The sequence below is a fragment of the Microtus oregoni genome, unplaced genomic scaffold (genome assembly GCF_018167655.1).
Source record: "Microtus oregoni isolate MIOR12 unplaced genomic scaffold, Mior012 000025F_ref0000491, whole genome shotgun sequence".
Lineage (NCBI taxonomy): Eukaryota > Metazoa > Chordata > Mammalia > Rodentia > Cricetidae > Microtus > Microtus oregoni.
In genome coordinates this window covers 33,617,595-33,632,031 of record NW_024543084.1, presented here as the reverse complement: position 1 = coordinate 33,632,031, position 14,437 = coordinate 33,617,595, and the positions used below count along the sequence as shown (strand labels likewise).

The 14,437-nt window shown below is 38.5% G+C and overlaps 1 long non-coding RNA gene and 1 pseudogene across 1 annotated transcript; one reads left to right on the top strand and one right to left on the bottom strand.

Annotated features, from left to right (window-relative positions):
- Positions 1 to 7,593: 7,593 nt before the first annotated feature.
- Positions 7,594 to 8,611, bottom strand: LOC121462562 (annotated as a pseudogene).
- Positions 8,612 to 9,156: 545 nt separating this feature from the next.
- On the top strand, positions 9,157 to 13,694 carry LOC121462574. Its single transcript, XR_005976338.1, has 2 exons — positions 9,157 to 9,216; positions 13,462 to 13,694. It is a non-coding gene; the product is annotated as an uncharacterized LOC121462574 (long non-coding RNA).
- Positions 13,695 to 14,437: the final 743 nt, after the last annotated feature.

The window sequence follows — 14,437 nt, the reverse complement described above, 5'->3', positions numbered from 1 at the left end:
CTTCCATACACACAAACTTCATTGCTATTGGCATCAATATGCTGGAATCTCTAGAAAAGCATTTGAAATTCAACAAAATCAAAATCTCATTAATAAATTTCAAAAAAAATTCAAGATGTCATTATTTTTTTCTATTGTGTATACTTCATTGTATGAATGTACCACATTTTCCTTATCCATTCTTCAGTTGAGAGGCATTTAGATTGTTTCCAGGTTTTGTTTATGACAAACAATGCTGTTACAATCATAGTTGTGCACATGTCCTGTGGCATGATTGAACATTCTTTTGATATATACCCAAAAGTGGTCTTGAGGAAGAGACTTTCTTTAGGTATAACAGATGAAGGATAGTTGAAAATAAATTTTCAGGCAATGTATACCCTCAAAACACAGAGAAATTTATGTACAACTTGTCTGCTTATGTACCAGTAAGATCACTTATAGTTGAAAGGGCCATCAGGATACATTTGGTAACATGTTGGCAAAATCCAAATTGAGAGCTTTTCACAAGTCTTTCTCCTTCCTGGTACCTTAAAGAATCATTGGTGAAGATCTGTTGGTGATGGCCAATTTTCTGGGGGAGATCGTCCTTTACGATCCATGAAAGTCTTCTGTGGACAACTGCTATAGCATCCAGAAAGGGGGTACGAGAACTCTGAAAACCAGCAAGGGATCCCTTACCACATGTAACGCCGCTGGGCCATTTCTATTGCCAAAGTTTCAATGATACCAGGCAGCAAAAATAAAATATCCACATATTTAGTTTTAGTCTCAAAACCAGGTAACATATTGTGGGTTTTGCAGCACATTTATTATTAATGTGTTTGGTTGGAGGTTAGCAGGCACTCCTCGCCTTGTCCTTCTCCCACTCTCTTTAAAGCTGTGACTCCCTGTACTCTTTCTTCTGGCATTTCTCATCTTTTATATGACTATTTATCAATAATAGATTTATACTCCTGAAACTGGTTTAAAGCTAAGTTTTGGATATACTGGTACATTCCATTCATCCTATATTTCCTGGTTCTGGGTTTATAAGTTTGCAAAAAAAGAGGGGAGTTTCATATTTCATATCTTTTGTGCAGGCTTGTTTAATCTCTCAGTGATACAAAAACATCTAAGAAATGAACATAGGTGTGCCTGACACTATGTGATCTGACACTATTACAGTTTATATTTTCTCCCCACAAGCATCAAAGAAGAAATCATGAACACAACTGATAGGTTAAAACAGATATGAGAGTGGAATTTTTTTTTTTTCCGAGACAGGGTTTCCCTGTGGTTTTGGAGCCTGTCCTGGAACTAGCTCTTGTAGACCAGGCTGGTCTCGAACTCACAGAGATCCGCCTGCCTCTGCCTCCCGAGTGCTGGGATTAAAGGCGTGCGCCACCACCGCCCGGCTGAGAGTGGAAATATTTGGATGACAGCTTGTTGCACAGTTTGGTTCTGGAAGATGTACTGGAGCGATGCAGGAATTAAGGTACAGAAGACAGACATTTACAGACATACATACAGAAAATCTGTGGTCAGGTGGAAGGTGCTTCATATAATGGAAAGCATTGCTCATATTTATATGTTTAATGTAGAAAGTAGTGTTGGCTAGTCTCAGAGGTGTCTCCCCATGGGAAGAGTCTTGGGTTGTAGGCATTGGGAGAAGCAGGCTGTGACTGTTAGTTTTTGAACACTTTGGCTAGTCTTTCATAAACTCTTATACTTGAACCAGATGAAAGCTTTGCCAGCTTCTTAAGCCTGACCCACAAACAACTTTGTCCTTCCCATGGGTCTGAGGCATTGGTAACCTCCACATGTTCACACTGACGTTAACAATGCACGTTTAGTCAGGACTTCCTCCCCTCCCCAGAAAACACCGTGGATTTAATGACTTTAGGAAATATTGGGTTGGTAGGAAAATTGCCACTTTATTGTCATAGGCTTTTTTTCAGTTTAGATTTTAGTTCTCATGTCACTAAAGTCCTGTGTCCCAGGAAGCACTATAGCTTTGAGAAAAGCTTTGAAGTAGTCAACAAATACTAAAAACTATAATGATTTTTCTAATGAAGATATGCAAAAGACATTATTTGAAATATAGCATAAACCTATTTGTTTATATTCAATTATTCCACACCATTTTGCTTTTTATATACCCATAGATACTATCAGTGTGCTGGACTACCAGAACTCTATACTGTTTATAGAGAAGATCTACACAAAAACCAACTTGGATCTGCATTGGCAGATGTAGGTGCTATTTCTCTTCCTAGAAATAAAAATAAATGTTCTTATAAGTTTCTTTCTAAATTAGTATTTAATTTAATCATGCAAATAGCTTCTTAACTAACTTGCAAAAGATAAGCAGCAATTACATCATTTGCATACAATTACTGAACATAATTAAATAATGCATACAGTTATTGTTACATCTGAAACTTGTTTGTTAGTATAAAATTTAGATGCTGCAGGACCTTTTGAGATGAAGCAACAGATAAAGTCCCTTTCCACTTAAGCCTGACTACTTTGATTGAGCCCCAGAACCCTTATTAATGTGGAAGGAGAGGACTGATTTCACATAGTTTCTTTTTAACCTGTACATTGATATCATGGCACACACATTCCTTACACATCCTAGACACAAATAAAGACCATAGCAATAAAAAAAATGATAGAAGAGGGGAATTATATAACAATTGAAATATCAATTTCCTAATTTTAGTTCAAGATATATAAGAAAAGCTTCAAAAAAACTTAATGAACTGTATCCCCAATATGACCTTAAAATACTTATTGAAATACCGTAGTCTACAGTTTTGTTGAAATTGATATATTTTGCAGTAAGATTTAATTGTGAAACTAAAGGAATGTTGGCTAACATGTTGTCATAGATCTGTCCGAACAGTGGTCAGTTAACAATAACAAATGTTTGCCATAACCATGTATATGGACTGACTGATGTGTTCTTCCTCTTGGGCACTTTGTAATTTTGGCGTTACTGTTTGAGTGATATGAGTGCCAGAACTGAATTTTATTGATATTTACAGCAAATTTATCCAGAGAGTATTTAGTATGTCTTAAATAAATCTTTGCTAAAAGAAATACATTTCTGTAAATTCAAAATGACAAAAGAAATTATCGAATTTTGAGTTTAAATTATTACTATTAAATACAATTTAATTCATAAATGCATAATCATTTATATAGTATTTATAAAAAGCAATTACAATTTTATCAATAAATAGGTTATTATGCCTAATAATTTATTCTCAAATTAGTTCAGTTAAGCAAAACAAATTGGTGGAATAGCTCTCAAATGAGTTTGAAGAAAAGTTGAGAATAAGTGAATACAAATGTTACTAACTGTCTGTCATGCAAAAGTCACTTTCTGATGGATTCAGAGGGAAAAAACAATACTAAGTATTATTATGCCTCTCAAGAATTTCTTATTCTTTCTGATTTTTATTGAGCTCTACATTTTTCTCTGCTCCTCTCCCTGCCTCTCCCCTCCCCATTAGCTCACCCTCAAGGTCCCCATGCTCCCAATTTACTCAGGAGATCTTGTCTTTTTCCACTTAAGATTTTGGGATAGTATGAAACCTATTAAAGCCATGCTAATACAAACTTATTTGATTTGAAATAAATGGATGGTACTAAGAAGTATGAAAATAGAAAGAGGTTAATAAAATGAGACACAAACTTTATTGAATGGTTCTGAAGAACTATGATAAAGAAAGTAATTGTGATGTGTATTAAGGATAAACAGATTTGCCTTCATAGAGTTAAAATTTTATAGAATACTCATACTAAGTTTGGAGTTCAAAAATGGTTAGAATGTAAATATAGAACAAGAAATGAAAATTAAAACTAATTTTAAAATAAAAAATATTTGAGAGTAATCAGCAAAAATGTAAATCCATATTAAACTTTATTTTTTAGATGTGTAATATATGTGTATGCATGTGTATACAAATTTACATATACATACATATATACATGCACATATATATGATCATTTAAGATGATACTATACTATGGAGTACATATATGCATGTGTATATATCACACACATATGATCGTGTAAAGTATTCTATACTATGGCAAATGTTGGTTATTGTTTTGAAAATTTTATAGATTTGAGTAATATATTAATATGTATCAGTTATTGTAATATTAGGTGCATAAATTTAAATCTCAGAAGGACACTATTAACAATTATAATTTCAGTGAATTTTTAACTGTTGAGTTAACTTGCTCCATAAATAAAAATAAGTAGACATTTACAATAACGTCTGCTTTTATTTTATTATATACCTTAGTTACTTCTGCATTGCTGTGGCAAAATCCCATGATCAAGGCAATTTATTTAAGGAAGAATATGTTTGAGGATTAGGGTTCAAGGGGGTCCAAATGATGAGAAAAGCATGACAGCATATGATGTTGAGAGCAGATGACAGCAGGTGGCAGGCACGGTAACAACTGAGAGCTTACATCTCAAATGGCAGAGAGGATCCTGAGAATGACACGTGAGTTTTGAAACCCAAGGCCATCCCTAGTGACACACTTCCTCAAGCAGGGTCACATCTACTGGGCTTCCACAAGCAGGGGAAACAACGTTTGACTACCAGAGAGCAAGCTTATAATAATGATGCGATGGTGCTGATGCTGATGATAATTATGATGATGTGATGATAATAATAATAATTATAAGCAACGGGAAGGAGTCCCAGCATTCAACAGGGCTCACATTGGAGGTTTTTTGGAAGAGGAGAAAGAAGGGGCAGAAAAGGGGGTAGATAGGAGACAAAGACTGGTCTCTGAGGACAAGAGTGGGAAAGGAGCAAGTATCCACAGGAGATGCTCTTTGTGGCTGCAACTGAGGTTGTATCATATTAGGACCCCAAGGACTGGCTGGAACTGATGCTTGAATGGTAACATTCCTCCCTTTTGTGAGGAATGTAAGAAAAGTAAGGAGTTAGAAAGGGGTAGCTTTTGAGGTGGAAATGAGGAGGCCATGTTCTTGAGACTACGTGCTTTTGACCTGGGCGATATCAACCATCTTGGGGGACCTGAGAAAGCTGGGGTGCTGACCATGTCCTGGGGTATCTGGCTGTTTCACTTTGCTGTTCAGGCTCTGTGGAACCATCAGATGCTGCTTGTACCTGGCAAAATGCTGACTGAGGTGGATCCAAGTTGACTTCCTGGACTCACAAGAACTGAAAGCACCTGTTCCTTTCCCATCACTAGAGCATCAACCTTGACACCCTCTTTCTTTCCAATTTGCTAGAAGACACAGGTGGTTGATTACTGAGGGCAGTCAGTAGTAAAAATTGAAACAGAACAAATTTGTACTAAACTAGTAAGGCTGTCTTCTGAGGAGGCAAGGAAAATTGATAGAGGAACGATCACCAGGGTCAAGTGGAAACAGGAGTTGGGTAAAGAAAAGAAAGGGGGAACCAGTGGGTGCTGAGCAGGACGACACTGACTTTTCCATCTGAGCTACACTTTGCAGCAAACAAACAGGACGTTTAGAGAGGGGAGCAGACAGAAAAAAAAAAAGTGGAGAATTCTTTCTTGGTTTTCCAATTTCCTGATTCGAGGAATAATGAGGCCAGATTTAATTTAAAAGGAGTGGTCAGTGGGTGTCCAAACCATGTCCCAATGAGGGTAAGGAGGTATACGTGATGACACAAATTCCACAAGTGAAGCAGAGAAGACCTAACGGTCTGCAATTCCTAGTGTCCCAGAAATTAGAGAGGATCAGAATAAGTAGGCACAGGCTGTCCTATACGTCATCATGCAAGAATAGGGGCAAAGGGCTTGAAGGCCAAGAGAGATACAGTTTCCTGGTACCAGGACTTCTAGAAAAGTCAGAAGGCAAAGAGAGGACTGTGTTTGAGAAATGAAGCTTCACATCCAGGGGAATGATGAGAGGTGGGTAACCTCACCAGAGACCAGTTGCCAGTATTGAATGGAAGGCAAAGACCCAGTGAATGAGAAAGACAATTTGTTGCAGACAGAAGATTTCTTGAGGGTGAAGCAGGTTGGTAGGGTCCCAATATAAATTGATTACCTTTAGTCAGGGATCAATCTTTGACTATAACATACACACATAAGTTATTAATGTTTTATGGGCATATAAATTCTTTTTTGTTGTTTATCTTTTCCGTTAGTGTTTCTGTTCAATGAGTGTGGTGACAAAGAGACTGTTTAGCTAATTTGAACTTTCTATAAATTCTATGGTAACACATAGGTCTAATGTAATTTAGTTGCTGTTTAAAGAGAAAGAGAAAGCAAGAGAGAAAAGGAGAGAGAAAAAAAACATAGAAGGTGACAGGCTCAACTTTTAAAAGAAAATATTTGGTCCATGGCTTTAGTTTAATTACATTTGATTAGAAAGGAAAAAAAAAGATGAGATAGTGAAGTCTTTATATGATTAAAGCAATGGTATATTTATTGTAGAGTTTTGTTTGTTTGTATAAGGAAGAAATGACATCTCTGAACATGAAAGTACCTGATGTGAGTAGAACAGAAATGAACATTGAAGGAGTTGAAGGAATCACAGAATCTAAAAAGACTGAATATATGATATTCAATATATCAGATCAAAAGACTGAATATATCAACTTATGAAATATACCATAACTTTTGGAAAGATTTAAGGTGAAAAAAAGCATCACCATTATTGATAGGTAAGAGTTTCTAAATGTGGTGATGGCCATTTGGTTTGCTGGTTGGCTAATTTGTTTGTCTTAAGACAGCATATTTCCTTGGACTCATTCAAATTTAGTTTTGTTTCTCCAAATGTTGAATAATCTGAGGATATTTGTGAGTGAAGAATATGAAGAGTCCCTTATTTTCTCTTGTATTCAAAGACCTGAGCATTAGGACTGTGTTGAATTAAAAGCTGCGATTTGAGGAAATAAATGAATTTCAAGTATAATGTGAAGATATAGTAGAGTATTCTTATTAAGAATTCTATCTCTTCCATTTTTTTCTGTGATAACTGAATTGAGAGTCTACATTTCTAACATTGTCAAATGCTATTCAATCAACATAATTTCCTTTATTGGTTTAAGAGCATGCCCAGATCACCACATTAAGGATTAGAACCCTTATTATGGAACTCTAGTTCTGAAGTCCATTTCTAGTATCTAGTAATGGCTATGAAGGATGGCAATAGCCCATATTTTGTTAAAATGACTGTTGGCTGTAAATTCTAGCCTCTACCCTTAGTAAAACTAGGTATATGATCCTTTAATTCCCTTGATGAAGGACTGCATATTTTATCTTTAAAATATTTATGAATGTTTTGTCTCAAAAAGACTAAGAAATTCTTTACTGAGTATATTTGGCCCTCCCTATTTTCTAACCATACACATGAAAAAAAGAGAGAGGGAGAAAGGGAGTGACAGAGGTAGATGGAGAGCCTCCTACCTGCATCTTTAAGAACAGTGCTCATTGGAAATTAAAAGAACTTTGTGAGTTGAAATAATCAGAACTTCCTATACCTCGTTTCAAATACTTTAAATCTAGCAATACTTTGTGGCCATTAGTTTCTACACCAACACCTCAATTTTCAAATAGATGTTGTCTACATTCGCTTTCCTATTTATATACATACTCCACTCTGTGGAGGCAGAGCTGGGACCAGCGCAACGTGAGGTGCAGCGAAAAATCAGCTTTCGAGAACCCGAGGCCCTGGCTGGTTCCCGGGGTGCGGTCCCTGGTAGCTCCAGTAGTCCTGTTTGCAGCTCCCAAGCTTAGTGCAAAGCATCTGGGCCGGGCACACAAGCCTCGAGGGCGGTCACCACTAAGAAGGCCTCATTGGTGGCGAAGGCGAAAACAGAGCCAAGCAGGGTTAGGAACCTGTTTGGTGGTGGAAAGGTGGAGATGACTTGAGAAAGAGCAATCAAACCTTTGGAAGATGACTTTGGGGAGGGAGACCACTCACCTAAGTAGTTCCCTCCATCCTGCCAGATACTGAGACAACTCTACACCCCCTTCGGGCTCAAACAGGCCAGGAAGGGGCTCATCATGCGACCCAGCACCCCCGGAGGCCCCAGACCGGGAGGCTCTTCCTTCCCCGGGACCACGAGGGCTGTCAACTCTAGACGGATCTGGGAGGTAGACACAAGAGAAATGGGTGAAAAGTTCCTAACCTGCTTGGCCTACTATTGGGTTCTGAAAAAATCATCCCTCCGGTTTAGCTGGGTTTCCTCCTGGTTCTTCTTATCATCTGAAGGGAGAGGGGACCAGAAAGGAGCCTGCTTTCCTTAGCTTCTCAGTCTGGGACCCTGTTTTCTTGTTCAGAGCCCTCAGACTCTGGCCTTAACTCAAACGTACCTTGGGAAGGTAGCAGTCCCTCTGGGTTGCAGGACTGCAACCCCGGCCTGCAGCCTGTCAGGATACCAGAGGTGATCTGAAGCAAGGCAGTAAGGGCTGGAGAAGGAGAAGGCTCGAGTTCCCACAGGCTGGACGGCTGACTTCTCTAAGCCAGTAACACAAGAGGCCACTCATGAAAGAGTCTCACACTGGTGTAAAGAAATAACAGCGTGAGGACAGCGAAAGGAATTGCATGGCAGAACCAGCGTCCCAGGGCTGAGGATGTCAGTGAGACCTCCATGACCTTTGCTGGCACACATCACTTAGCTGGGTGGTGGCTTTTGCCTCCCGTGGTGTCCAGAGGTGCAGATGGTTAATAATTAATCTATTAAGGCCCCCTCCCTGTGTCCTTTGCCCTAGAGGTCAGAGCCTGGCGTGAGGAATCTAATAAAGATCTGGCGGCAGCGGGGAGGGGGGTTAGCATGTGACATGTTACCTTTACATGTGGGACTAACCTGTAATAGGAGGAAGCCTCTCATGGGTCCTACTTTAACCCTGGGCACGAATTCATTAGAACCGGAGGATAATGGATCTTTGTAAATCTCATCTGGGGACCGAGTAATAACACTGTGAGTGGAAAAACTGATCCCAATTGCCCAATAACTCTTGCTGGGGGGCGATAGTGATGGAGGAAGGTCATTGGCTAATAAAGGAACTGCCTTGACCCATTTTATTGGTTAGAAGATAGGTGGGAGGAGAAAACAGAACAGGATACTGGGAGGAAGAGGAAGTGAGCTCAGAGTCTCGACAGCTCTCCTCTCGGGAGCAGACGCCTGAGAGAGACGCCATGCCCCTCTCCCGGGATGAAGCTCCGACCCAGGATGGACATAGGCTAGAATCTTCCCGGTAAGCGCACCTTGGGGTGCTACACACAGATGATTAGAAATGGGCTAAATTAATATGTGAGAATTAGCCTAGAAGAGAATGGGCCAAGCAGTGTTTAAAAGAATACAGTGTCTGTGTAATTATTTCGGGCATAAGCTAGCCGAGCAGGCGGCTGGGGTGCCAGGGACGCAGCCCCACCGCTCCTCTTATTATTACACGATAGCAGCGCTATTCTTTTATATTCTTATGATTTAATTTTTGTTTTTTCTTTTGTTTTTTGAGACAGAGTTTCTCTGTGTAGCTTAGGAGCCTGTCCTGGAACTCACTTTGTAGACCAGGCTGGTCTTGAACTCACGGAGATCCACCTGCCTCTGCCTCCCGAGTCTAAAGGCTGGGTCTAAAGGCATGTGCCACCACCTCCTGGCATGATTTCATTTTTAAGCCCCACATTAACTTTTCCTTCACTAAAACAATCTTTACTCTCTTCTACCATGGCAGGCCCTATACTAGATTCCCCAGAATCTCACAACAGCCCAGCATTTGACATACCATTATAGGTCTCTCTAAAATACAGACTAACGAAAATGGCTATCTGGAACTCCTGGTAACAGAATTGTTGATCTTTATTCCAAGAACCTTGGGAAGGCACCAAAATCCATATGTGGTGTGTGTCCAAGCAGACTTTGAGGAATTTGTGCTCTGAGACCTAAAGTCCTCATGACATTTCCTAAAACAACAACACTAGCAGGGTATCAGGTGATTCTGCTTTTGGTAAAGGTGTTCATGACAGGATCTAGTGAATGTTCCTTATTGAGGAGCAGAAAACCATTGTTGAATGCACAAATACAGGTCAGAAAACTAAGTAAATATTATGCTTTTTTGTTTGTTTCTTTTGAAACAGGGTTTCTCTTTGTAGTTTTGGCTGTCCTGGACTCACTCTGTAGACCAGGCTAGCCTCGATCTCACAGAGATCTTCCTGAGATCCTACTTCTGCCTCCTGAGTGCTGGTATTTAAGGCATGCACCACCACTGCCCAACTAATATTAAACTTTTTAAGATAATAAAAATCAACTTGTTCTATGAAAAAAATCATTCAAAATAGTTTAAATTTTTTTAAAAAAAAGTATTAAAAGGGTTAGGAGTTTAGTTCAGTGGTAAAGCATCTTTCTAGTGTGTGCAAGACTCCAGTTCAACCCCCAGTACTCTGTGTGTGCATGTGAGTGTGTATGTGTATGCATGTGTGCATGTGTGTGTGTAGCACAGCTCGAGCTGCACTGGGAGCATCTTCTGTCTTCCCCACTGGAATGTGAGCTTAGATGAAGACAGGTGCATTCTCCCTCTGTGTATTCTGAAGACTGAACCCATGACTTTGCGTGTGCAAGGGAAACACTTAGCCTTGAGCTGTAGCTTCTTCAAATCCCACTTTTCACCCCTTTCCCTTTTTATTTTTGAGACAAGGTCTAAACTGAGCAGATTGATTCCTTTTATTTATTTGATTCTTTGAGAAGGGTCTCTATATGTAGGCCTGGTTTATTGATTTATTTGAGACAGTGTCTCTCTATAGCCCTGACTATCCTGGAATTCACTCAATAGATCAGGCTGTTCTTAAACTCACAGAGATATGCCTGCCTCTGCTTTCTGAATACTGGGAGTAAAGGTGTGTATAACTATGGTCCACATCTCAGGTTGGTTCTGAACTTTCTATCCTAAGCTTTCTGAGCCACTGCGATCACCCACAGGCTGGGGCCACTAGGCCTGGTCAGGCACCTTACTTTTCTTGGTCATTTTAGGCATTTGGAATATTGTTTGCATCAAATGCATTATAAATAAATAAATATTCGTTAAGGAGAGCAATGTGTCTGAATGAGGCCAGTAAGTCAGAGGTGGTCCCTGTCCCCTGAGAAATCTAGAATGTTTTGTTTTCTTGTTTTATGAATTAGGGGTCAATCTACTGGTCATAGGAGGGAAGGCATTCTGGGAAAGGAGTGAAAAAAAATATAAGCAAGACAGGGCAAAGTGGGTGTAACCCCAGAACTCAGGAGCCTGAGGCAGAAGGATCAAGAGTTCCAGGCCAGCCTGGGGTATATAGTGAGATCCAGGCTAGTCTTGGCTACACAGTAACCCCTGTCTTAAAGAATATGAGAAGCAGAGGAAGAGCAGCCCCATTTGTTCAGTTACCTCAGTTCCTGTTCTTAAAGTCTTAGAATTATTCCCAGCTCACTGGATATGGTGCCCCCTGCACTTGGGAGGTCTAGAGAGAAAGATTCTGGAGAAGGTCAGCTTAAGGCAACTGTGCTCGGGTAACCTTGCTCGGTGTTTTATGTTAACAAACTAAAAAGAAGGGAATCTCAATTTTAAAAAGTCTCAGCTGGGTGGTGGTGGCACAGGCCTTTAATCCCAGCACTCAGAAAGCAGAGGACGGCAGATATCTGTGAGTTTGAGGCCAGCCTGATCTATAGAGGAAGAAAAAGTTCAAGGACAGGCTCCAAAGCTACACAGCGAAACCCTGACTTGAAAAGCAAAGCGAAGGACTGGAGAGATGGCTCAGAGGTTAAGAGCATTGCCCGCTCTTCCAAAGGTCCTGATTTCAATTCCCAGCTACCCACATGATGGCTCACAACCATCTGTAATGGGGTCTGGTGCCCTCTCATGGCCTGCAGGCATACATGCAGACAGAATATTTTATACATAATAAAAGGGAGGAAGTGGAAGAGGAGGAAGTAGAGGAAAGAAAGAGGAAGTATAGGAGGAAGAGGAAATAAAGAAAAGGAGGTAGAAGAGGAAGTAAAAGAGGAAGATGAGAAAGTAAATGAGAAAGAAGAGGAAGTAAAGGAGGAGGAAGATGAGAAAGTAGAGGAGGAAGATAAGGAGGAAGATGAGGAAGTAAAGAAGAAAGAAGTAGAAGAAGAGGAAGTAGAGGAAAAAGAAGAGGAAATAAAGAAGAAAGAAAGAGGAAGAAGAGGAAGCAGAGGAAGTAGAGGAGGAAGTAGAAGAGGAAGTAAATGAGGAAATAGAAGAGGAAGTAGAGGAGGAAATAGAGGAGGAAGAAGAGGAAATAAAGAAGAAAGAAAGAGGAAGTCCACGTATACCTGGATATTTTCTCTACTCTGGTCTTTGCTTCTTCACAGGAAGAAAGTATATATATTCTCATTTTGAGTAGTGATTCTTTTTTCTATTATTTGCTTTATAAAAAATTCAGAAATATTATAATAGAGTAACAATTAGCATAATATATGTCAGAAGCAGATAAGCCCATATTTCTGACAATTGGTGTTTTTCATTTTTATGAGAATATTAAATTCTAGATTATTTTTCTATAGGAAAACACAACTTTTCAAGTATTAAATGTTATGACTATGAAGGCACTTAGAACCATACATAAAATGTAAAATAATAAAAAAATATAACTTTCTATAAACTTTCTGTCTTTAACAGAAATTGCAAGGGGAAATTTTCTTATTTAAACTAAATGAGTGCTTTCCTTTATTTAAATATGGTTTGGTCTTAAATATTTGCTTCTTAACCATTCAAATCAAAATAGTCATTACATTATTTATTTTCTCATAATTAAAATTAGACACAATGGCTCCAGAGATTTGAAGAGTATTTGTAGGATAAATTCAAGTTTGGTGTTAAAATTTACGAGCTCAGTTTCTACTAGAGAGCGACAACAGTGTTAAATAGCAGACTGGAAAAGAAAACTCATATGAAATATTAGCCATTTCATTGGAGAACATTGTTTAATATTTCAACCATGACAAGATGTCTGAGATATATACAGGTATACATATAATTTGGAAACAATTTGTAAGCGACAGTTTCAAATAGTAGAAAATATCCTAAATTTTAGAAAAGTATGGATGATTGTCTGAGTTTGGTAAGTATGCTTTGAAGTTGACTACTTTCATTTCATGTTCAGTTGGCACTGAATTTTTTTTTTAATTTGGGCTTGATCTAATACTCAGCTTATTTGCATTAATGTTAACACTCTCATCTATAGAAAAGCTATTTTTTTAAAACAATGCCATCTCTAGGATAAAACAGACTTTCACACCAGATTAAGCACACTCAGGTGCTACATTATATGTGGAGATAAGCAACAGCTCTCTTGGTTAGATAGATTCCAAGCCTTCATTTCAGTAGAAATTCATGACTGGTCCTGTAGATGGTTAAAAACAGTGGCAAGAGAAGTAAACATAGTGTGTTGCTATGTGGTTAAGTTGTCAACTGCCTCCTAAATATTTATCTATTTTTTTCTATCCATAGATATGTCCTGCTCTCAACATTGCTTACAGGAACTTCTTATTAAAATGGGTAGAGGTTAATGGGACTGTCGAACTGCTGAAAATAAGGACGTATGAGTACTGTCTCAGATCGGACATCTATGTCCACCCTCTTTCCCAAGGCTGTCTTATAACAGTAGTTTACTGTTCTTTTTTTTTTAATAAACTTTCTTCTTATGTTCTGTATTCATTCCAATAAATTACATTATATCTCAATACCTACCTAGTCATTACTTGGTTATATCAATGATTTAAATCAACAACTATCACCTTCCCCCAACCTCCCCACACCAACTGGTGCCAATTAACATTGCACTGCAAGAGGTAAATTACCTCTCAATTAATTTGATCTTAATGATTGGCCGGGTATGAGAATAGAAATAGAATTATTACATTCATTCTAGATGTTTATGACAAGTAAAGCCTTGAGAGATAGTTTTGTGATTTCCATATCTTTATAAAACTATTAAAAATGCATCACATAATTCACAAATGAAGTGAATGTGCTATACCATGCCTATTATTATTTAGAAAAACACATCCACTGCAACTTACAAACCTATTTATTCTTTGTCCAATGTAGATCTTTCCTAGAAAAAAAGAATGAAGTGTTTCTCTACAGGTTCACACAACATCTCTTTACATTCTTTACATGAAATGTGTCATTTATATTTAATTTCATAACTCTTACTATGTGAATAATGCAACTATACAGTTATTACTCATAGTGCTATGACTCTATATGGTAGTAGAACAAAATAGATTTTCTTGCACTTCTATTTCCTAGTACCATGCATTTAATGCTGGGTCTGTAATTACAAACAAGGCTGCATCATCAATCATGCCCAGAGTGAATGTTGGCTATGAATGCCTTCTAAAAGGTTATTTGTTCATTGATGATATTCCAAAGCAAGTTTCAGTGTTTTAAGAAAACTTTGGAAAACAATTCTTTTATAAAA